This window comes from Equus przewalskii, chromosome 17, assembly GCF_037783145.1.
Source record: "Equus przewalskii isolate Varuska chromosome 17, EquPr2, whole genome shotgun sequence".
Taxonomy (NCBI): Eukaryota; Metazoa; Chordata; class Mammalia; order Perissodactyla; family Equidae; genus Equus; species Equus przewalskii.
In genome coordinates, this window is record NC_091847.1 from 44,858,836 (window position 1) to 44,881,445 (window position 22,610).

At 36.4% G+C, this 22,610-nt stretch overlaps 1 protein-coding gene across 11 annotated transcripts in view; it reads right to left on the reverse strand.

The window, feature by feature from the left end:
* LOC103559669 (sodium channel protein type 3 subunit alpha) overlaps positions 1-15,104 on the reverse strand; it is a 115,687-nt gene extending 100,583 nt beyond the window's left edge. For 6 of the 11 annotated variants that reach the window (XM_070581497.1, XM_070581493.1, XM_070581489.1 and 3 more), the window contains exon 1: positions 14,793-15,104. The gene's annotated coding sequence lies outside the window, so the exon portion shown is untranslated. The remainder of the gene's footprint in view (positions 1-14,792) is intronic. The other 5 variants (XM_070581499.1, XM_070581500.1, XM_070581496.1 and 2 more) reach the window with 3 other exon arrangements.
* Between the last annotated feature and the right edge of the window lie 7,506 nt (positions 15,105-22,610).

Consider the following 22,610-nt stretch of genomic DNA (forward strand, 5'->3'; position numbering starts at 1 on the left):
AGGTAAGAAAAAGTGGAAGCACACTGGATAACATGAATTTTCTTTTATTTTAGGAAAAAACAAAACAAAAACAATTTCTAAAAGCTGTGTATAAAAAGACAAACTTTCTCCAAGAACTAAACTGAGGGAAGACATTTTGCTTAGGACATGGTATGAGAGACACTAAGTAACATGCTTAACAGATGTCTTGAATTTAATTTCACAAAAGACCCATACAAGGTTTAATCAAATAAGTCTACTAATGACGAAAATTAGTTAAATTCAGTGAATTTAATTTTAAAGCTGATGAGATAAGATGGTTCAGAAACTTTACTTTCAGGGTATCTAATATGAGTATTGGACACACAGATCACCCAAAAATGGATAGCCTGCCTTTGAAATCATCTTAACAGAATTTCAGCATTTTGGACAGTAAGGAGAAGTTCTTTATGCCGCAAATGAAGACCTGGTAGCTCAAAGAGTATGCAGAGGCTTTACCCCGAAAAGTGTAGGTGTCACCAGCTGAGGAACCTTGGACGAAGTTGCTTTAATTTTATTTTTCTTAACACATTTCTATTTTACTATTAAAATTATTAGTTGTAATACTAATATCAACAATTGAATTTTCTAGAGACAATTGTTTATATTCGCTTTTGTGTTATTTTAGTTTATCCTGACAATTTATTTAACCTTTAAGATCTTCTAGTCCCCACAGCTGTTAAAATTTTTGTCTTACTCCATTGTTTTTAACCATCATTTTGCCTCTTTATTATCCTTTAATTACTTTTGGTCATTTATGCTATTTTATTTCCTTTCAATCCATTTTATCTTCCTTTATACCAACAACAGGATGTACCTGCTTCAGAATTTTCCAGATCAAAACCATTTCAGTCATGCATTAGGCTATAAAACTCTCGGGATTCAGTTAGCTCTTTGTGCAAGAGCTGAAGCAGGTCCAAAGCTGCTCAGAGGAACTCACAGACTTTGCCAGTAGGTCCCTGGGAGCATTTCCCCACGGAGAAAGGGCAACCTTCCATCCGGATGGGAACGCTGGTTGGCCCTTCAACGTCAGTAATAGTCCTAACCTACCAGCTGCTCATTTGGTTTTAAGACTTGAGGACCTTATCAAGGGGATAACTTCAAATGGCCAAATTACTAAGATATTACGAAGTGAAATACTGGAAGTCTGTCTAGGAAGCAAACCATACATCAGAAGCCTTTTTGGTGGTCCATGTTAACCTAAAATCTGGGATTTTTTCCTTGAAGTTATGTAATATTCATTCCTGCTCTTACTCTAAAACCGTTGAGCCTAGAAGGCTCAGCACTACATGTACATTCTCAAAGAGTAACTTCATTAATCCATAGTCTTTAACAGGTTTATCATACATTGTCTCCATTTTCCTTGTCTTCAAGTTCCTACTGCGCATGGATTAAAAAAAATAGTAAAATACTACTTTCCATCACTTTCTTATAAAGAGGTAGTATAAAATAAAAGTCAAATTCCTCTAAATACTTGATCTGAAAGATTTATTTGTTCTTAAGCATGAGTCTATGCTTCTTATAAACCATTTTTCTTAAGGACTATACTTAATTTTGTAACGAAAATAAATGTTAAAATTGAACTTGAAAGCCCAGTATCCTAAAATTAAAATGGATCGTTCGGGCCAGCTAGTTTCACCATTTGAGTTTATAAGCAGCAGTCCTTAAAATTTAGCATCAGACTCACCTGGAGGGCTTTTTGTTAAAACACAGAGTGCCAGGCCCCACCCCAGAGTTGCTAGTTCTATAGATATGGGTGAGGTCCCAAATTTGGCGTTTCTGTCAAGAACACATGGATGATGCTGATGCTGCTGGCCCAGGAATGGCCACTTTGGGTGACAATGACTGGCTTATAGAATCCAGAATTTCATGGTTTTTTGAAGTTAGAAACGTACATGCCAGTCATATCGCTCTCATTTTTATGATTTCTCAAAGATGACAATCATAGCTTCTTCAGTCTCATTTGTTCATTCATTTAGTGTCCTGTGGTATAAATCCTCTCAACCTGGAAACTTGAAATGATTTACGGCAGTTTCACAGAAGCCTGCAATAGCTTCCTATCTCCCTGCTTCCAGCCTGACTCCCATATAGCCTATTGTCCCCAGCAGTCAGTGATTTGGGGAAAATAGAAAGCAAATCATGTCATTCCTCTGCTCAGAAGCATCCAGGAGCTACCGAGAAACAAAGCCAAACTCCTTACAATTGCCTATAAGGCCTTATGATCCTAGCTGACCTCATCTCCTCGTGCTCACCTCCTCCCTCACTCCTTTCTAGCCAACTGGCTTCTGGCTGTCCTTTGCACCTGCCAAGCACACATATAGTGTTCCCCCTCTCAGCAATGCTCTTCCTCTAGATAGCAGAACGCCTAACTCCCTCATCTCCTTCAAGTCTCGACCAAAAGTTTACCTTCTCAAAGAGACCTACTGTGCTTCCTCTCCAGCTCCTTCCCCCACTGTAGTGTTTCCAAAGCACTTATCACCTTATTGTGTATGACATAATTTATTTATTTATAACATTTACTATTCATTTTCTGTCTTTCCTGGGTAGGACATAAGCCTCACAGGGGCTGGAATATTTGCCTTTTTGGTCACCAATGAATTGTGAGTGCTTAGAACGGTGCATGGCACATGGGAGGTGCTCAACATACGTTTTTTGAATAAATGAATAACTTTGGTTTCTCAAGAAGATTTGATAATTTTTATTTAGATTTACTATTTAGAAATTCAACCTCCAAGTACTCTTACAATAGAAAGTCCTCTACGGTATTTATGGCAGTACACTTTATAATAGCAAAATCTAGAAAAAACTGAAATGTCCACCAATAGGGGATTAGCTAAGTAAATAAAGTAACTTAGTTTTGCATTATACAGCCATTAGGATGATAAAACATAAAAGAATAATAAAAGCCAAATTCTCTGTATGTATATCTATAGGCATCATATTTCCTAATTATGTAGTACTATTTAATCTAGATCAAAATACGTACATTAAAATCCTGTTTACCTCAAAGATAATCGTACACATGTGTTAAGTTTACTAGACTCTTTTTTAAACAAAGCAAATTGAGGACTGAGTGCTTTACTCAAAGAATTCCCCGCTCCAAAATATCTTAGAGAAGTAGTAATAACAGTACTTGGGAACACTGATTAAGTACTTGCTGTGTGCCAGGCACTGATTATTAGCTCATTTCATCTTCCCAATAATCCGGTGAGAGAAATGTGACTATTGTCCTTATTTTGCAGATAAACAAACTATAAAATTCAGGGAGAATAAGTAACTTGTCCAAGGTCACATGGCTAGTAAATGGTGCCGCCAAATCCAGTGTGTTTTTTCTTTAGAAAAAGTAATCAAAGCCTCTCTCTCTAAAAATATTTTACCAATCTGCTTCTCCAGCTTCGTCTTACATTTTCTCCTACATGTATGCTCTTCTCTACTCGAACTGCTCTATTCACCACTCCCTGAAAGTCCTGAGTCTCTGGCCTCTGGCTTTCCAAAACATTCCCTCTGACTGAAACACCATTCACTACCAACCATCGCCTGTTAGAGTCCTATCTACACTCCAAGGCTCATTATGCCCAAATTCTGAGTCAGAAGCGATTTCGCCTTCCTCTGAACAACCAGAGCACACACATATTGTCTTTAAAATTCATAAAATAATTATAATATTCTGTTTTCTGTTGTTATTAAGGATGTGACGTATTGCTTCTACATTTACTATTACATTTTTTTGAGGCTGAGGATTTTCCTGACTACCTAACACAGTAAGCAGGACATTATTTGATATCTGTTGAATACAATTACCTGAAACAAATTATACAAATGCCCTGGCCATGTGGGAGCCACTGGCCACATATGAGTCGAGCACTTGAAAGGTGGCTGGTGCCAGATTTTGAAGTGATAATATTTTGGATAAATTGGCTTAAATAAACTATAATATTAATAACAATTTCACTTTTTTTTTGATGTTAGCTTCTAGAAAATTTCAAAGTACACACGTAGGTCTCATTGTATTTCTGTTGGATGGTCCTGGTCTCGTATGTACTCTTCCCTACTCCTTCACCCCCTCCAAATGATTAAGCCCATAAACAAATGCATGAATTAAAAAAGGGAAAAATCCCATATTCTGAGAAGCTCTAAAAGGGAGGAGGCTTTCTCTGGATCAATAACATTTCTATTTTACTTGGTCAGATTGTTGTTTTTGTGCTTAAGTCATAGGATTTGGGACCAAGAAATACTACAGTGAAAAAGCTCCTTTGTCCATAAGCAAACATTCTGTGTGTGCTCAGGCACATGTGTTTCTGGAGCAGAAGCCGCATTTAAATCTGAATACAACAGAATTATAGGAGGCTTTCTATTTTGAAGTAAATAGAGAGCAAACAGCATTCTCAGACCAATAGCCGATCCTTGATCCACACTTCTACCCTAATATCAGTTTGGCATCAGCCATAAGAGAGAGCCCTCTGCGTTGCCCTCAGCCCCGTTTTTTCCTACTGCTTGCTGGTGCCGTGTGCTTTAGGCAGCTTCTTTCCAGGCAACCACAGACTGTTTACTGACTGTAATCAAAATGACAGCGCACTGTTTTCACAACTGAGTGTTAAGAGTCGATTGCCTTTTTCACTTGGCAACCTCAGGGAACTTGAGAACTGGGATCTTGAGGTACAACTTGGCGTTGTTACTTCAAGATGGAGGTGCTTACTTCCTTCTCCACGTGTTACCTGCGCTCCTTTGAGATTTAAAATACTAAGGATTGAAATGTGTCTAACCTGGAGCAGAGAGGTTGTAATCACTACCTTCCGATCAGCGGGAGCACAGGCTGATTTAGGTGGGGCTGAAGATCAGCTGTCACGTGATTCTTCACTAGCCCGAACCCAGCCACGTGAGAGGCCTTCTCCACTAAGCATGCCCCACAAATAAATGGATGCTCTGGAATCTGAGCATCCTGAGGCAGTGCCGCGGAAGGCAGTGTAACATAATGGAAAAGTATTCCCTGCCTCATCTTTTTAGAAACAAGATTTAATGAAAAGATAAGGAAGAGAGGAAGGAAACCAGGAGGGAAATGAAACCTGCAATTCAGGTAACCTGTCTTCCAGACTTGTCTTTGCCATCACTTGCTGTGACATACTGAACACTCAACATCTTAGGTTTCAGTGTCCACATCTGGAAAAAAGAGGGAGAGGAGGGAAAGTGGCTAGTTCATTTGTAGTGCCTCTGTCACCTCTAAAACTCTAGTTCCAGGGTACAGACTCTGGGACTCTATACTGTGCTGTGTACTCCAACATTCATCCCTTCTGAGAGAATGATCTGAGGGGACGGCAATAGCCTTACTCTCTAAACAACAAGGATCATTGAATGCTGGACTAATCATGTATCTGAGGTAGGTTGTGCTATGCTTATTAGAGGCCATCTTCATATTCAGGATACTTTAATGAACTAGGTGCTTGCTAAATTTAAACTGTGTTTTTTGTTGAATCAATGCTATAAATGCCTTGAACAGAGCATGGCTGGAAGGTTGGTTGCTGAAATGAACTACCCCTCAAATCCTTTGTAACTCTAGATATTCAATTTTGTATACATGATTTCTTCATGATGTGGTAATATCGAAAATCTTCTCATCTGAGAAATTCTATGCAAATAGCAGTTTTAAAAAATGGCAAAACTTTGTCTAGTTTTCAGTGAAATATGACAAGTCACTTGGTTAAATCCCCCCAAAATAGGGCCTTTTGAAGTAAAGAAAAGATAAAAATATCATTCCTAGGATCTGAATTCAGGACCCAGAGTCGGTGCTTTTCCTTCAGCCACTGAGCACATCATTGGCACCAAAATAGAGCAAGGGCCTGTGGGCACTGCCCTGATTTAGGTGTCGATGATGCCACTTACTGCAGTGAGGACACACAGTGAAAGGTCTCTGGATGTAAAGGCAGGAGGAATGCTGTTCAGTGCTCAGTTCTTTTGAGGCTAAAGGAGAGCCAGAATGCCACAGGTAAGAGAAAATTACATGTGACGCAAAATTTTATTTCAGACAGGGATTGCAGCAACCAAACTGCTAAGGAGAGCCAAGACGGGCACGGCCTGTCTGTTTGGCCCTTGCTAGGATGGAGGATCCAGCAAGTGAGACACTGGCTAACGAGAGCAGCAATCAGGCGGAGAAGCGTAAGAAGAGCTGACAGGAGAAGTTGCTAGGAAGGATGGAACTGGAATTTTTGGCGTTCCTACAGCGTTCCAGATGTGCCACCTGACCTGTCTCCTCAAGGACATGGATAATTCAGGATTCTGATTAAATTGCCTGTGCTAAAGTGGGCATCCAATTCACTCATTCTTCAAGTATCCTCCCTTTTAAAATATTAATAGACTTTATTTTTTTAGAGCAGTTTGGTTACAAAAAAAAAAATGATTGGAAAGTACAAAGAGTTCCCACATCGTGTGTCATTTTCTCTTAATTATTTAGTTTCCAAATTTTTCATTCGGGAAGAAATTAAGAGAATGAATAGAAAATACTTCATCATGCATCAAATTCTCCAAATTTAGCCTTCGTGGGGAATATGGATTGTTGAAAAACAGTGTATTATTTTATGATTAAACTGGTCTCATGAAGTGTTGTCTGAAATGCGGCACGACTATAGTGCATTTAACGGATATTTAAAAGAAATGTGTTTTACAATGACTCAGGATAATCTGAAGACACAGAGAAAACATGTCTGACAAATACATAAAAGAGAGGTCACTATTATGGCTTTGGTGGTGTATCAACTCTTTTATGTTAATTTGCATAGATCTGCGTCATGATCTGGATGTGCTCTGCCACTTTTTATTAACTCCTAAGCATTACACTTTCCCTTTGCAAAATGTACTAAATGCTTTTGAATAACAAGTTGGAATGCTTTTTCCCAAAAATTCACGTCAGTTCTCACAGTCGTCACCGTGTTGGAGGTGGGAATGGTTATATCAACAATAATTATTTTACTCTCTGAATAATTTAAGGTGACTCTTCTTCAGAAAACATTTCTTTTCTGATTCAGGCTTTCATTCTTATTGGTATTTTACTGGTTTGTTATTTATCTTTTCATTGTAAGCTACCCAAGTACTTTGTGTATAAAAGTAGGGTGTAATTTTTTTTAAGAAAATGATCCAATCCCAGTTTGAAAACCCAAGCACTGTTTCACTGACATCCATCATAAATTCAGCCTCAAACATAGTATTGTGTTTTTTTCTGTTTATCATAGAAGCACCAGCCTCCTGCTTCAAAACATGGATATTCTCATCCTGAGATTTAACAGGTCTTTTCTATATGGTGATAACTTCACTGACCAGATTGACAGAATGGTAGAGGTCGTGAAGAAAGCATAGTTAAGCAGTGATATGAACGGATGTTTCTCTAGAGGAAAGGCTTTAGGATATAATCTGCTCTGAAAGCCTCAGAGGATTGTTTTATTAAAGGCTACCACAGTCTTCTCCCCAGCTGCAGGAAACCAACATGGAAAAGCCACTGTAGTGTTAACCAGCAAATGTCTCCTTAAAGAGTTGAAAAAGCTGACTCACTTTAGTAATAGAATTCCTTTTAAGACATGCAATTCATTATTAATTCCACTTAGCTATTAGATTAATTCGTTTCTTTCTCAGAAACACAACTTTCTGAAAATACATTTTTAAATGCACTTTGGGTTTAAAACATTTGTCGGTTTGCAGATCTACCTTTCTTCTAAATCTGCCACAGTGGTAGTTACAAAATTAGAAATCAATGTTTGATTTCCAGTTGAATGACCTGGACATTTAAAGAGTATCTTTCAATAGACACTCTTATTTGATTATTTAAGACTTAATTTTCAAAGGAGCAATTTCTAAGGTACAGAATAAAAAGGAGGCGAATCTCTGGTTGTACAAACTGAAGTTCGCGGATGCTTATTTCCCAGTGTGCACAGTTGTTTGTATTGTTAGTTTGCAAACTATACCATAACCAGCAGCTGGACCAACTTTCAAATAGAAGTAAGGGTAGGAAATTAACAATTTGAAATATAAAACTGCTTAAACATATAGACTAAATACCAGCTTGTTCAACCAAGAGGGAAATGGACACAAATGTATTTTTTGTCATTTTCTTAAGTATTTGCATAGTCTCTTTACTTAACACACGCCCACTCATTAGCATTTTCAACATTTTGAAATTATTTTGAAAGTGATGTCTCAGCTATCTTTCCCTTGTCTAGTTAAGCTTTCATTAGCTTCTCATTTTTCTCTGCCTTCGTCTAGTTAATTGGTTCTCAAACCTGGCTGCTATTTGAACTATACTTGCAGGGCGTTTGAACAAACACTGATACCCAGGTCAGCCCCAGAAAATCTAATTGGATTGGTCTAAGGTGGAGCCAAGCATTGCTCTTTTTTAAGCTTCCCCTGATTCCAATGTGCAGCCAGAGCTGTGGGCCACTCTCTGAATAAGCTCATCATGTTTATCCTTTTCCTATTTTCTCTCAGAATGTTTGCATATTTATATCCCTTCAACCATTTTTTTTTTCCCTAAGAGTGAGGTTTTAAAAATCTTTTTTTCTTTTTCATTTCTCATTTTGCCTTTTCTTTCTGATTTTCCATTTACTGGCCAAGAAGTTCTTATTCCAGGCACATGTATTTGATTTCTATTCTTATCTAATTCTACCAAGTTTTTATGTCCATGAAAGAGAATGCAATATGATTGGGAATTACACTTTGTTCTTCCAATGCTAATATAATAAGATACTTTAAATTTTGATATGAATATATACAGATTGATAGTAGAGCCTAATACAGTTGTTAAAAACTAATATTAAGAATGGATTCACTTGAACTGTAATCATTATTGGCTATGATTAAAGATAACTTATTAAGGTATTTTAGAACTTTGAGACTATATGGGACTTAAGGACATGCCGATATCTTATTAATAATATTTTTACCTTTTCACAACTGAAGGACATATGTTTACCCTATGTTTTAAGCTTGAAAAGCAAATGTTAATAGTTTCAGAACAGGAAGTGGAAATGTTACACACCACACCAACTAGCATATCATTAAAAAGATATCCACAGCAAGAGAAGCGTTAATAGCAACAAAAAAGGGGAAAAAAAGGATCTATGATGATAATTAGTTTGGTGATGTAAATATCAGCTGGAAAAACAAACATGTGGGACGTAATTCATAGACTCTTCAAGGATTTGAAAGGTTGAGCCTGCGGTAGTAGACAAGAAATCTGAGTGTCAGTGTGGCTGTGGCCCTAAATATACTCAAGCCATTTCCTCTCCATGAGATTTGTTTTCTCTCACTGGTAAAAATCCTGGTTGGATTGGCAAAAGGAAAAAACCTGGCCAAAAATCTCATGGCCATATCCTGCCTATAGGTATGTTTTGTTGGATCTATTCAGTACTGCAAATAATTTAAAATAGGTGACAACATTGAACAAGAGGGAGATTTCTAACAACAATCTGAATTTTCAGCTTCTTTGGAGAAATTGTTTGTTTAACAATCTCCTAGCCCCAAGGAGGAGCCTCCCCTCTTTAGAAATGGCATGGCAGGTTGAGTTCCTTAGTCCCAAACTGACTGGCTTCACTCATTCTTCTTATTCGCTTTGCCCATTGTAGAAATTTGGGTTTGTTTCCTGGAGAATTAATTTTTAAGGTCTTTTCCAACCCTGATAGAAGTTCCATGAAAAGAAAATGCTCTAAATACTTTGTGTAGGCAGAACAAAATAACTTATAAAGAGAAAAATAATGTCACAAACAAAAACACCAAGGACACAGGGAAACTAATAAACAGGCGACTCGTTCTCAAATAGAGGCTTAAGCCCATAAAACATGTCCTATTAAGCCTTATGCAAGAATATTTTGGGTTCTAGGTCAGAAGCACAATGTCACTTAGCAATAAGAACTGGAATTTAGTGAATTTTTCCAGTTCAAGCTTTTAGGAAAGGAAAAGGACAAAATGTTCCTTCCGTCCAACCTAAGTAAGAATAAAGTATATTCTGATTTTAGGAGATTAAAATTCCCAAAAGTGAACTTCTTGGCAGAAAATGGCCAAGGTTATTTAAAGAGTGACTTCCCATCATTGAATTCACCCATTGAATAAAACAATATTAAACCACCGTTTAATTATTTAAGGACCATCATTTCTTTCACTTTGATCCAGGACAGAGCTTAATCACATGAAGGGCTTCCTATATGCAGTCTCCAAAAGGATGAAGACCTAATTCAATTATTACAGAAATAACTCCAGACTTTTAAAAGGTTTCTCTGAACTAAAATAACCCCTGAGAATTCCCTTGTACAACCTCATACAACCTAGCATATATTTATATGCGGTGTATTTGTGCACAATTCTTATATTTAATATTGTAAACCTACTTATAAGTTACTTCGCAGTTGTTCTCTATTCATACATCTTGGGCAAAAACTTTTTTTAAACTTTTTTCTGTAAGGTCTTTTATCACTTGAAATCCTGGAGAAAAGAGGTGGAGTATTAAAAAAAATCAATAAATTAACACTGGGCACATTAAAACTTGTGGTATCCAGTTGAGTAGGTATTTATATAAATTTTAAAGAATTCTTCTACTGTGGCTAATTATATGTCTGGGTATAGATTCCAATTTCAAATACTCAGAGCTGGTGCCTGTCAGGCAGTTCATAGGACAAAGCACGTCTTTGCTTAGCAAGGGAGCAAGATTTTCTTTATTGCTGTATTATTGAGTAAACTAAAATTAACACCATTCTGCTCTGAAATAGGTGTCTACACTTGTTATATCTCATTAAAATATGTCCAAAGAATGCATTAACTTTAGAGTGAAAAATATCATCAGATAAAGCTGAACTAAAAAAATAGCTTCCCAATTGAAGATAAAGATGTGAACTTACAATCCAAAGCAACAATACAGTTGGCTTTTAGTCTTCCCAAATTTTATAACTACCTCAAAGAACAATCTACCTTAAGAAGTAGTAGTTCAGATATCAGGTTCTATATAGAAATCCTGTTCAAATTGCTTACTGGGTAAAACTCAAATGGAAGCAAAGATCATTTAAAAACTGAAATTAATCAAAATTTAAAAATAGATCCTGAAAGTATAGAAGTATACTGTTAATATCTTGAATTATATTTCAAGGTTAGGTGGGTGACTAATTCTCATAGTTTTGGAAAACTGATAAAATAATCATCAATATTACTGTGGAATGAATAATGTATTTTTAGATGAGAGGTGAAACATTAATTCCCAACCTTCAGTGAGTTCACAGTGTTCCTATATATGAATGATAATGAGAAAAAAGTAATCTGCACAGCCACCCATGCAAAGAAATTTCACTATCTAGTCATATGCTCATTCTTTGGTGAAAAAGAAAAGCATTTGTCTTTATACGCTCATACTTATTGATGCTTTCAGTTAACTTCAAGCATAAAAATAAGGAATCACAAGAGCTGGGAGTGACCTAGAGTCAAGGGAGGTAGACCAGCCACAAATCCAAGCAAAGCATTGTCTAGTTGAGAAACCTTACCCTAGTATCTTTAAGCCTCCCAAACTCTCAGCCATCTCAGATCTGTCTAATCATGAGCCCATTAAGTCATCTTGGCTGTCATGAAGATGAAACTGACAGTGCAGTTACTTGAGTCAGTTTAAAGCGGCCCAGGGTGGTTGAAGGGAAGGATTAGGAGGCCTGCGGTGCTCAAAGGACATCCCTGCTCTAGCTCCCGACGATCCCAGTAGCACACAGCTGTCAAGAGCGCGAAGCCACATGTAGAGAAAATCTTTGGAGGGAAGCAAGAATTTTGCAGGATATCAACAGTTTCATCAGGCACACTTGGCCTTTCCACCTTTTATTGTGCCATTAACAGGATTTAAGTAGTAGAGAGTTTGTGAGTTGATCACATAATCAACACATGCAAGTCATTTCTGGGATTTAGGCTCTGTAATTTGATGATCATAGTAGAAGTCATTTGATATTTAAATGTGGTTCTTGGTGAAACCTAGATTTTCTTTGTGAATCTTCATAGAGGCCTTTTGCCTAATAGACATATCTTATTAAGGCACAAGTGAAATAAAATCCCTTACCCCTATTTTGCTAAAAAGAAGAAAGCCTTTGAAGTGGAGTCCATGATAATATATCACTGGGTAAAAGAATGGTCTTCTAGAAGGTGTTATGAGAGTTCTAAAAAGTCTCCAGGAGATGCCCAGGATGCTAGCACTAATTCATATTATTATAAGGAACACATTTTGTTGTTCTTTCTGCAAGGGCATTCTTTCCAAGATGAGAATTATTCACTTTTCAACTACAGAATTCCTGGTACTTTTTTCTACTCTTCCTGGTATGGTGAAAGATATTATATCATTATCACCAATAATAAAAGTAATACCTGTCCTTTTGGTGGGGGTTAGGGGGCAGAGGAGGAGAGAAGGGGGCCACTTAATCACGTTCCAGGATATATAATAAGCACGGAACAAAGATTATTTTATTTACACAATCCCGCAACTTAAGCATTATCATTCCTGTGATTATGATTCCTAGACTATGTAATAAAGGCTCAGAAAGTTTAAATACTTTGTCAAGTAATAGTGGAGGTAGGATTCAATCTTCCAGCCCTTGCTCTTAACCACTTTTCCATATTGTTTCTTAGTCATTACCACCATAGAAGGAACTGACCAACGACCTTTGAAACAACTCTATTCCTCTGTTTCTCTATCCCCATGTTTAGCGCACCATTAATGGTAATACACAACTCAGTAAGAGTCAAAGATGTATCAGATTACAGTCAAACTGAGAAATCAATTGGTGAAAATCCAGATAAATTAGAATCATAGAATTTTGAAAATGAAAGTGTCGTTATGCATCTTTGATTCCAATTCTCATCTGTTACAGGCAAGGAAAACGCACTCCAGTGATAAACTTGGTGTCTTTTCTGAGGTGACAAAGCTCATTAGTAGCAGAACTTAAACCAGAAACCAAGACTTCCAGCTCAGTATTCAACCTCGTTATCTCTACCACACTGATAAATTAGTGTTATTCTTGACCTTACAAATGAAGTCACTGTTACAGTCTTCTTAAGAATAAGATACTCACTTACTTGATATATCATTTAATCAAAGCAGGTTTGATTTCTGAAAATTTTCAAAGAGCACTCTTGTGAAGAATACTGTGTACGTTTGTTCTTCACATTGTGACTACATGTGTAGAGAAGTAACTAAGAGATTACTACAACTATATCCAAATAAAATAGCTGACATTCAGGACCAAAATACAAGCATCCATTCATAAATGTAAAACAGCTCAATCACACCAGCTCTCGTGTTTACACAGAAGAAAGTTACTCACATTCAGTCACCTGTAGAGAAGCATGGAGTGTACAATACACTCAGTAGTCAATTAACAGCCATTTCTGGGAACGCTTTTCAAAGAAACAGTTTTCTTTATATCCTATGGTAGGAGGTCTTCTGAAATATACATGACCCAGGGCTTTTCTCTGAGGCAACCACTATTTTGTATGTTTTTAGGGGGAGTATTATTGCTACTCAATGTAAAATATTAAGTGAGAAATCAGTATTTTTACTCTATCATTAGAAATTACAATTGCTTTGAGAGCAAAGGCCTCAAGTTCTATTTTTACGCCCTTTTGACCAGTACTGACTGGGAACCCAGGTTAAAATCAGAGGTCTTTATTTCACATAGGACACACACATATTGCAATGATTGTGATGAAATTCTTCCATGGAAATTCCTACAAGCACTTATGCCTTTATCTTTGTCCTCATATGCTACATTACACCACCTGTTGTATTAAAAAAAAACCTTTATGATATTTAAAACCCTCCTTTCAGTTAATGCCTATAGATTTTCTGTCAATAATTTCTTATTCCATATGTGATTGCTGATTGAATGAAGCATTTATGGTTTTGCTATAAAATATTTTAAAGAAAACTACAGAAAATATAGATTATAGATAAAATAAATAATTGGGTTTTGGGTCAAGTGGTTCTCCTTGCTTATTAACAACAGTACTAATAACAACCAGTTTTTACATCTACACAGAAAAATATAAACAGAAATGTATCAAGCTTATGAGACAATTCATTAAGAAGATATAATACTCTTTAAGTCAATAAATTAAGAGGTAAATATTTAATTTTAAAATGACCATATTAAAATATAAAAGAAATAATACATTTTGGAGCTTATAAGGATCATTTTAGTATTAGAGGGTTAAGCCTCTTTTTAATGGTTAGTATTGGTGATCTTCTTTCCTCTATGAGAATAGATTATTTTAGAGGAAAATGATAATGTGTTTCAAACAGCCAAACACCTCTGTATTGTTATCACTCCCTATACTCATGGCTTCTCCAGAGCTGTGAAATAAAAGACTACAGCACAAGAATGATAGCTCCAATTTCAATATACATTTACATTTTAAAAATACTACACACACTGGACATTTAAATAGATGACGTACAGCCACGAAATCCATTAAGTTAGCTTTGTGTAATAAAAAATATTTTCTCTGAATACAATGAATCACAACCATCTGCATGTTTCAAAAACACGAGATCAGTAATGCCTAGTCTGTACCATAAGTCACCATTTCTAGACAGAAGCTCTATTTCCTTTGAGAGATAAAGGAATAGTAAGCAGTTTACATGTCAAAGGATGCCTTTGGTTCTTGTAATTTACATGAAAAGAACATGAGGTTCACAATAGCAGCATGAAGAAGATTTTAAAATAAGAAAAATGATCTCGGGCTAGATTCTATGGTGCAGATAATTAAACATTTTGCCAGCTTACCTGCTAAAACAGAGCCTTATGGATCACAGCATAACAAAGACCCGCATCAAAGATGGTCAGAGTGTAACGTGCCTTCGTCTGCAGTTGTTCAGATTTTTGGCCACAAGGGTTTACAAATTAATTACAATGTTTTTTCCTTTGCTTTCTCTGTGGACAAGAAAACAAAGAGACCTTTCCAGAATCCTCTCTGCTTATGCCTCCGCTTCCTGTTCTGAGATTCACTCTATGGTACCCAACATATATCAGAAAACAGCTTTGAGAAAGAAAAAAAAAAAAAGGCTGACAGCGCTCAACGTGGTACCGCCATCTACTGGCAGACACACAAAATTGAACAAAGGGAAAAACATCCTCATTATTCTTTATCCTAAAGTAAAATGTAACTCAGCCGCTGCATATGAGTATCTACGAAGAGACTCTTGCATACTCAAGTATTTGCATCTCACTAACATTTTTTTCTAAATTTTATAAATTTACAAAGTTGATTTACTCATAAACTACTACAATTTAAAAAACCGATGAATTTCTGTTTGAAAATTGTTTTTAGGTTACCTTACACCCTACATGTAGAGTTTTGCAAAATCTCTCTGTAGCCTGCTCTAGTCTTCTGAAAACTTTTTTTTTCTCACAGAATGAATTGTTTTCCACGTGAGTAATCTGATTCCTTAAAAAATAGTATTTACGAGAAATAATATCTGAATGTGGAAGAGTATTCTAAGCTCCAGTGAAGTCTATCTAATTTAGATCTGTGGATTGTTTTGGTGTGTGTATATGACACAAGAAACAGTTGAAATTCATCTTATGTGAGATAATTCAAATCAATGATTATATATTACTATATCTATGTCTGTAAAATACTTTTAAAAATATTGTTTATAAGGACGTTGAAGCACACAATACGTAAGCAAAATGAAAATGGCTGTTATCAGTTTATTAAGAGAGATTTCTTAGCTAATCAAAGTGCTATTCATTTCATTTGACTTTTCATATTTACTTTGGAGCAAACAACTATAATTATTTTAGTTTATCATTAATTAATTAAGTACATTCATATTGATGGAACACAATATATGTCAGGCACAATATTAGCTTTGAAAAAACAAAGATAAAAATACACAGCGCCTGTCACCAAGGAGCTTACATGTAATGAAGAGAGACAAATCTAGCAGATAACCGTATTTTCAAACCATGTACTAAAGCAGTGTTATTTATTTAGCTTTTCATTCCAGCTTCCATTTTGCATAATGGCAGAAAAATAAATCTAATCAGCTCCAGATAGGCTGAATCACTTGAGGTTCTTCCCAGTGATTTCAGGTTTACACTAAACCAGTGCAGTTTTTCTCTTCCCTCCCCCCTTCTCCTGGGGGCTAAGTCCAGGGATGCATACACATAAGGAGAAAGCAGACTATGACCCCCAACCTCCCACTTTTCTATGTGATCATCCAACGAGGCGGAGAATCCTGTAGAATCCTTAGGCGTCATCATTCCTCCACACGAACATCTACAATTGTGTTCACATTCCTGTCTGGCCCCAGAAGCCTCATCCGTCCAGTTTTGTGTGGCAGCATTCCCTCTTCATGACCATTAGTACCCTCAGGTTTTGTCAGCTCTTCCTCTCAGGTGACTTTGGTTCCTGTCCTTAGGGGAAGAGGGAAGAGAAACGTGTAGCAGCTTTCCAGGGTCACTGAGGGCTGGTATTGGCTGACATAAGTCCCACGGCCCCGATATCCCACATCACCATCTCTTTTCTACTATTTCTATCCCATGGAGTGTAAGGTGCTTGCGGGCCTCAGTCAAGTAAGGCACAATCTCTGCTACACTGGAATATTCCAACTTCTCATCTTTCTACTTTTTCAGCTAATTCTAGGCAGGCAAGCTATGTAGGGGGCCCTTATCAGAGACTCCTGTTGGCTTGGGCTCCCTTGCTTTCTCACAAACCTTCTTTCCAGTCCCCAAAGTATTTTGCTTGGACAGCTTCCTTCTGTGCTGCTAGTCAACTGGCTCTACAAGTTTTCCTCTCAAATCTTTCTGTCTTATACCTGAAGTCTTAGTTTGCTAGGGCCGCTGTAACAAAGTCCCACACTGAGTGGCTCTGATCAACAGAAATGTACTATTTCCCAGTTCTGGAGGTTAGGAGTCCTAAATCAAGGTGTCAGCAGGGCCACGCTCCTTCGGAAACCCGTAGGGGAGGGATCCTTCCTTCTCTCAGCTTCTGGAAGCTCAGACAGTCCTTGGGCTTGTGATGGTATAGCTCCAATCTCTGTCTCCATCTTTCCGTGGCGTTCTCCCTGCATCTCTTCACATCATCTTCCCTCTTATATGCCCGTCTCTGTGCCCAAAGTTCCCTTTTTTTTTTTTTAAGATTTTATTTTTTTTCTTTTTTCTCCCCAAAGCCCCCCGGTACATAGTTGTATATTCTTCGTTGTGAGTCCTTCTAGTTGTGGCATGTGGGACACTGCCTCAGCGTGGTTTGATGAGCAGTGCCATGTCCGCGCCCAGGATTCGAACCAACGAAACACTGGGTCGCCTGCAGTGGAGTGCATTAACTTAACCACTCGGCCACGGGGCCAGCCCCGCCAAAGTTCCCTTTTTTATAAGGACACCAGTCATTTTGGATTAGGGTTCACCCTAATGACTTCACTTTAACTTCATTCCCTCTGTAAGGACTACTTCCAAATAAGGACATATTCTGAGGTACTGGGGATTAGGACTTTGACATATCTTTTTTGTAAGGAGCAAACACAATTCAACTCATAACACTTAGACTGAAACCTTTTAAATTTAAAACACAAGAATCTGATGATTGTTTTATCTGTTTCCTATGGCAATTCCACTTAGGAAATAATAGCCTTGGTATCTAGCCAGAATTTGAGGGGAGTGGCTGGAAGAGCCTAAGGTAATAGCAAAGAAATTCGATAACAACAACAATAACAAAAACCAACATTTATTCAGTACAATGTGCCAGACATCGTTCTAAGCACTTTGTGTATATTCATTTAACCCTCGCCTATAAAAGGTGTTATTATACACATTTTACAGATGAAGCATGAAATATGGAGGGAAGTAAAAACACATCAGTTAATACTTCACGTATCATCGACCACACAAGCAGTTATAATTGAGTAAGATAACTGTTATGATACAAATATGTACCGAGTACTGGAGGAGCATAAAAGACATAAGCATCCACTGATTTAGACCACTGCTACTCACACATTTAATGAAAACTCGTGACTTTTTATGTTTCATTGAATATGTTTTCTGTCATGAAACATTTCTATTTTCCAGTTACTTTTACTTTATTTGTCTAGTCACGGCTAAATTATTCATGCTCACCACTATTTGATTAAATGTTCATTAACTGTGCCAGTCCCTAGCATTCCATACTAATTTCTCCACTAGAAATAACGCTTAAAAGTATATTCATTCTAATGTCCACTTCTGGGTATCCATATACTCAAAAAATTTCCTGGTAGTGTTTTCTGAGGAACTGATTTTTTAGGTGATTCTAGGCTATGTGTATGTGTGTATGTGTATATATGTGTGTGTGTGGGGGGGGGGGGTGTGTGTGTGTGTTTTAAAGTATAAACTCTATGCTGAGGACCATGAGGGAGAATTATTATGGGATGAAATTTTGGGGAAGAAAAATAATGCAGCTCTATAACAAAATCAACGGACATTTAAAACAAATTTAACAGAACTACATAATTATAATAAATATTAATACAAATTAAAATATAAATTATACCAAATTTAATGGACAGAATTCATGTTGTTGTGGAAATATTAGTCTCCTCTGATTCATGTATTCCTTGCTAATATTTTTAATTGCTCCACTAGATCTGTTAATGAGTGACAATTATTATTCCAAATATCCAAACTTAATTTAGCAATTCTCCTTTAAATGTTCCTAGATGTCTCCCTCTCATTGCCTTCTTACAATTTGGAACAATGTTTCCCAAGGCCTGGTCCAAACACAAAAATAGTATAAATATAAATCTGAAAAATCGAGATGGTGTATGGAGCTAAGGTATATAAATAAGGCATATAAACGTAAGGTATATAAACACTATCATTAATATCCTGGAGAAGTAAGAGTACATTGCATCTATGAACTGAGAATGGGATACCTTGAGGAATAATAATAAAGAGCTTTCATAAATTATATGTATCATAGAAAAAGCAGGAGAAAAGTCAGTAGTCAGTTTGGAAGAAAAAATTAAAGACATCTTTTAGAAAGTTGAACAAAACACAAGCACATAAACATGTGATAGGAAAAAAAGAGCATCAATCCCCGAAGTAAAATATCAAGTAGATGAATTATAAGAAAAATTTCCAGAAATGAGAAAGCTCACCAAGTGTTCCCTTGATGAAAAAGAACACACATTGAGATGCATCATAAGATTTCAAAACATCAAAGACAAGAGAACAAACAAGAATTGGATCACCATCTGACTATTAATAACAATAACTGATAGTAGGAAACAAGGAAGAAAAGCCATCAAAAAGTGTGAGAGCACTGTTTTATAGTTTTATTCCCAGCCAACCTGGAAAACAAAATAAATCTTATATGAGAAACAAATAAAGGTATTTCAGATAATCTAAACTCTAACATTTTAGCTCCTCTATGTCTTTTTTTAAAAAGTCATTTGACCTTATACTCCAGGGAAAGGAAGGAATCAAGCGAGGGAGAGGGAGACCGAGGGAGGGAGGAAACCAAGAAGACAAAGACCTGCCATCCAGAAAACATCCAGATTCATCTGTGAATCCTGCCTGGTTGAGGAGTGACATCCTATCCCAGGATAGCGTTCTTGTGGAGGCTGAAAATGCAACCAGTCTAGCTTGCAAAATGGAAACAAAGGACACCTACCAAGGAAATCTGATGTAAGTATCAAACACAAACGAGATGATTAATTCCTTTTTGTTAGCCTGTTGATGTGATGAATTGAATTAATTGATTTTTGAATGTTGAACCAATCTAGGCCACATTTTAATAACTGGTTTGAATAAAACAAGAAAAATGAATGATAATTATTGTGGCAATATATCTCATAGCAAAAAGAAAAATAAGTAAATGTCAGCAGAGAGATCTCTACACTTTGTTGCTAAAGTAATTCATTTTATATGGGATTTATCATTGTAAATACAAAAAAGAAAAAAGAAAAGTGACGAGAAGGATGATATCCTTTGCTATGATTCTAGCTTCATTGTGGCTTTTGTGGTTTCCTTCTGCAGACGGAATAACAAGTGATTTTCAGGCCCTCAGGAAGTGAATCCTGAGGTTTAGGTGAAATAGTCATTGGCTGCAAATATAGGGCTTCAGGAACCTTAGTGATCTCTGACCATACTTTGTAAACATATCCTGCATAAATCACAGAAATTCAGAGTAGAACAGAGCTAATAACTACCGGTGAGGACTTTTAAGTTGGTCTCTTTATCCCTTCAGCCCCTCGTTCCTTAAGATCTTGAGAAAAACTTTGTGGGTAGAGTTAGAACTCTAGTTGGCTCTATTTCGATTTCATAGGCATCAGAGCTAAATAATGCTTTTTCATAGCATCCATAAACTTCATGATAAAATTCCCAGACTGAGGCCTCACTTCCCTGTTTTTTAGACCACTTATTTCCAAAACAGTGTTTTGAGGTATACTATTGTCCTGCTGGACTAATATGGTACCACTATACATCCACCAGAATAGCTAAAACTTAAAAGGCTGATAATACTAAGTGTTGGAGAGGATCTGGAGCTACAGAAATTAGTATAACCACTTTGAAAAACAGTTTAGCACTATCAACTAAAGCTGAACATAAGCATACCCTTCAAGTCAATGAGTTTTACTGTTAGGCATATTGACAGAAATCTGTGCATGTATACAAGAATGTCCATAGAAAAGTTATTAAAATAGTTCAAACAAGAAGGAACCTAAATATCTACCAATAGGATAAAAGAATTATGGTTTATTTTTTATGTATAATAATGTACAGAGACGAAAATGAAGAAACTACAGCTACTCCATGAAACACAATGAATTTCACAAATCAAAGACTGAACAGAAAGAAGGTAGACACATATAAACAAAACATTATGAGTCTTATTGTTACATTTAAAAGCAGATAAAATGAACTCGAATATTAGAAGTAAAAATAGTGTATCCTCTTGAGATAAGGTAATCTTTGGCAAGCACTAGTTCAGAAAGGGGCCACTCTGAGGGCTGATAGATCCTATTTCTTGACCCGGGTGGAGGTAACACAGGAATTTTCTTCATGATAATTCATTAAGCCAAACATTTATGTTTTGGACACTTTTTTATATGTGGGTTATACTGAAATCACACACACACACAAAAGGCATATCAAGGGTTTGACAGTTGTCACTTCTCAGGAGAGGAAGGGAAGGAAGGATGCAATATATGGAAATTTCAAGATTTGCCCTGTATGCTTGTATTCTATTTGAACCCTGTATAGTTATGTACATGCATATTATTAGTGTAGTTAAAAAATACATTTAAGATATTAAAAATACATTAGATATCTATCTTCATACTTATTTATCCCTCAGTTGTTCCCTTTCTGTGTTGAGTCTTAGAATAGATCCTTTCTGCTATTTGAAGAGATTCTAAAATCTGTCTTCTTCCAGAAGGTCTCATTCGTGCTGATACTCAGCTCACACGCTTCTGTCCTTAGTCATCTTGATAGCAAAGTTTCCTGTCACTGTGCTTACATTTATTTTTATTAATTTTTATTAATTTAAGTAAACATAAGGTAATTTACATTTGTTCTCTGTACCTTTACACCTCTGTAGTCCTTCTTAGATCAGAATTGCCTGCTGGTAAATACTGACACTAACTCACTTTTGCCCAGTGCTTAATATATAAGGGGCTGTAAATTATAAAAAGGAATAAATCTTCCAATAAAAAATAATGGAACACTTTCACATCTATTACATCTTTTTCCTTTACAACATCTCTGGAAGTTGAGAAGTGTAGATATTTTTCACATTTTTCACCTGAGAAAAATTGGTACAGAAAAGCAGAAATTACATGGTGCTAAAAATTGGTCTAAAAAACAGGATAATTGTCAGTTTGAAGTCTATTCAGTAGACAACATGGTTTTATATCAAGGACTCAATATTCTAGATATAATAACTGTCAAAATATTACTTATTAGGTGTGCTTCAATTCAGTAATATTAAATTTTTTTACCTTTATTATAAAAGAATAATGCAGTAAAAAATGCTCCATTTCCATCTGGTTTCCAATATAGATTACCCTCCATGTTGTTGCTATACAGCTATGTAATTACAGTCTTCCGAAGGTATCTTGGGCCACTATGCCTTCTGAATTGTTATTCCCTCGGTTTGAAATTACTTTCCATTATTGCTCTTCTCATCCCCATGTCCCTCCAACACCTGGCCAACATTCTTGAAGACTCAGGATAATGAGCTTACTATCCTGTCCTGCTCTCCCCATAAATGCCTTAGACACCCTCCTCTGCATTCCCCAGAATATATCCATAGCATTATATCTTATATTACATTATATCATATTATATGGTAGTATATTTCATACTACATTGTAAGTGTTGTCTTGTTTGTTTCCAACCATCCTCTTCAACACTCTCTTATACAAGACTATGAGTTCTTTGAGAGCAAGTACTATACTTTTTTATATCCTTTTTTTGTTGCTTAACACAATGTTTGGCACACAGTCAGTATTCAATAGGTATCTGCTATGTGTAGGATGGTATTGTGTTACTGTGTATATATTGATGTATTATTTACCTCTTCCATTTAGAAAGCCAGGAATGAGAAAACCCTTGCGGTCT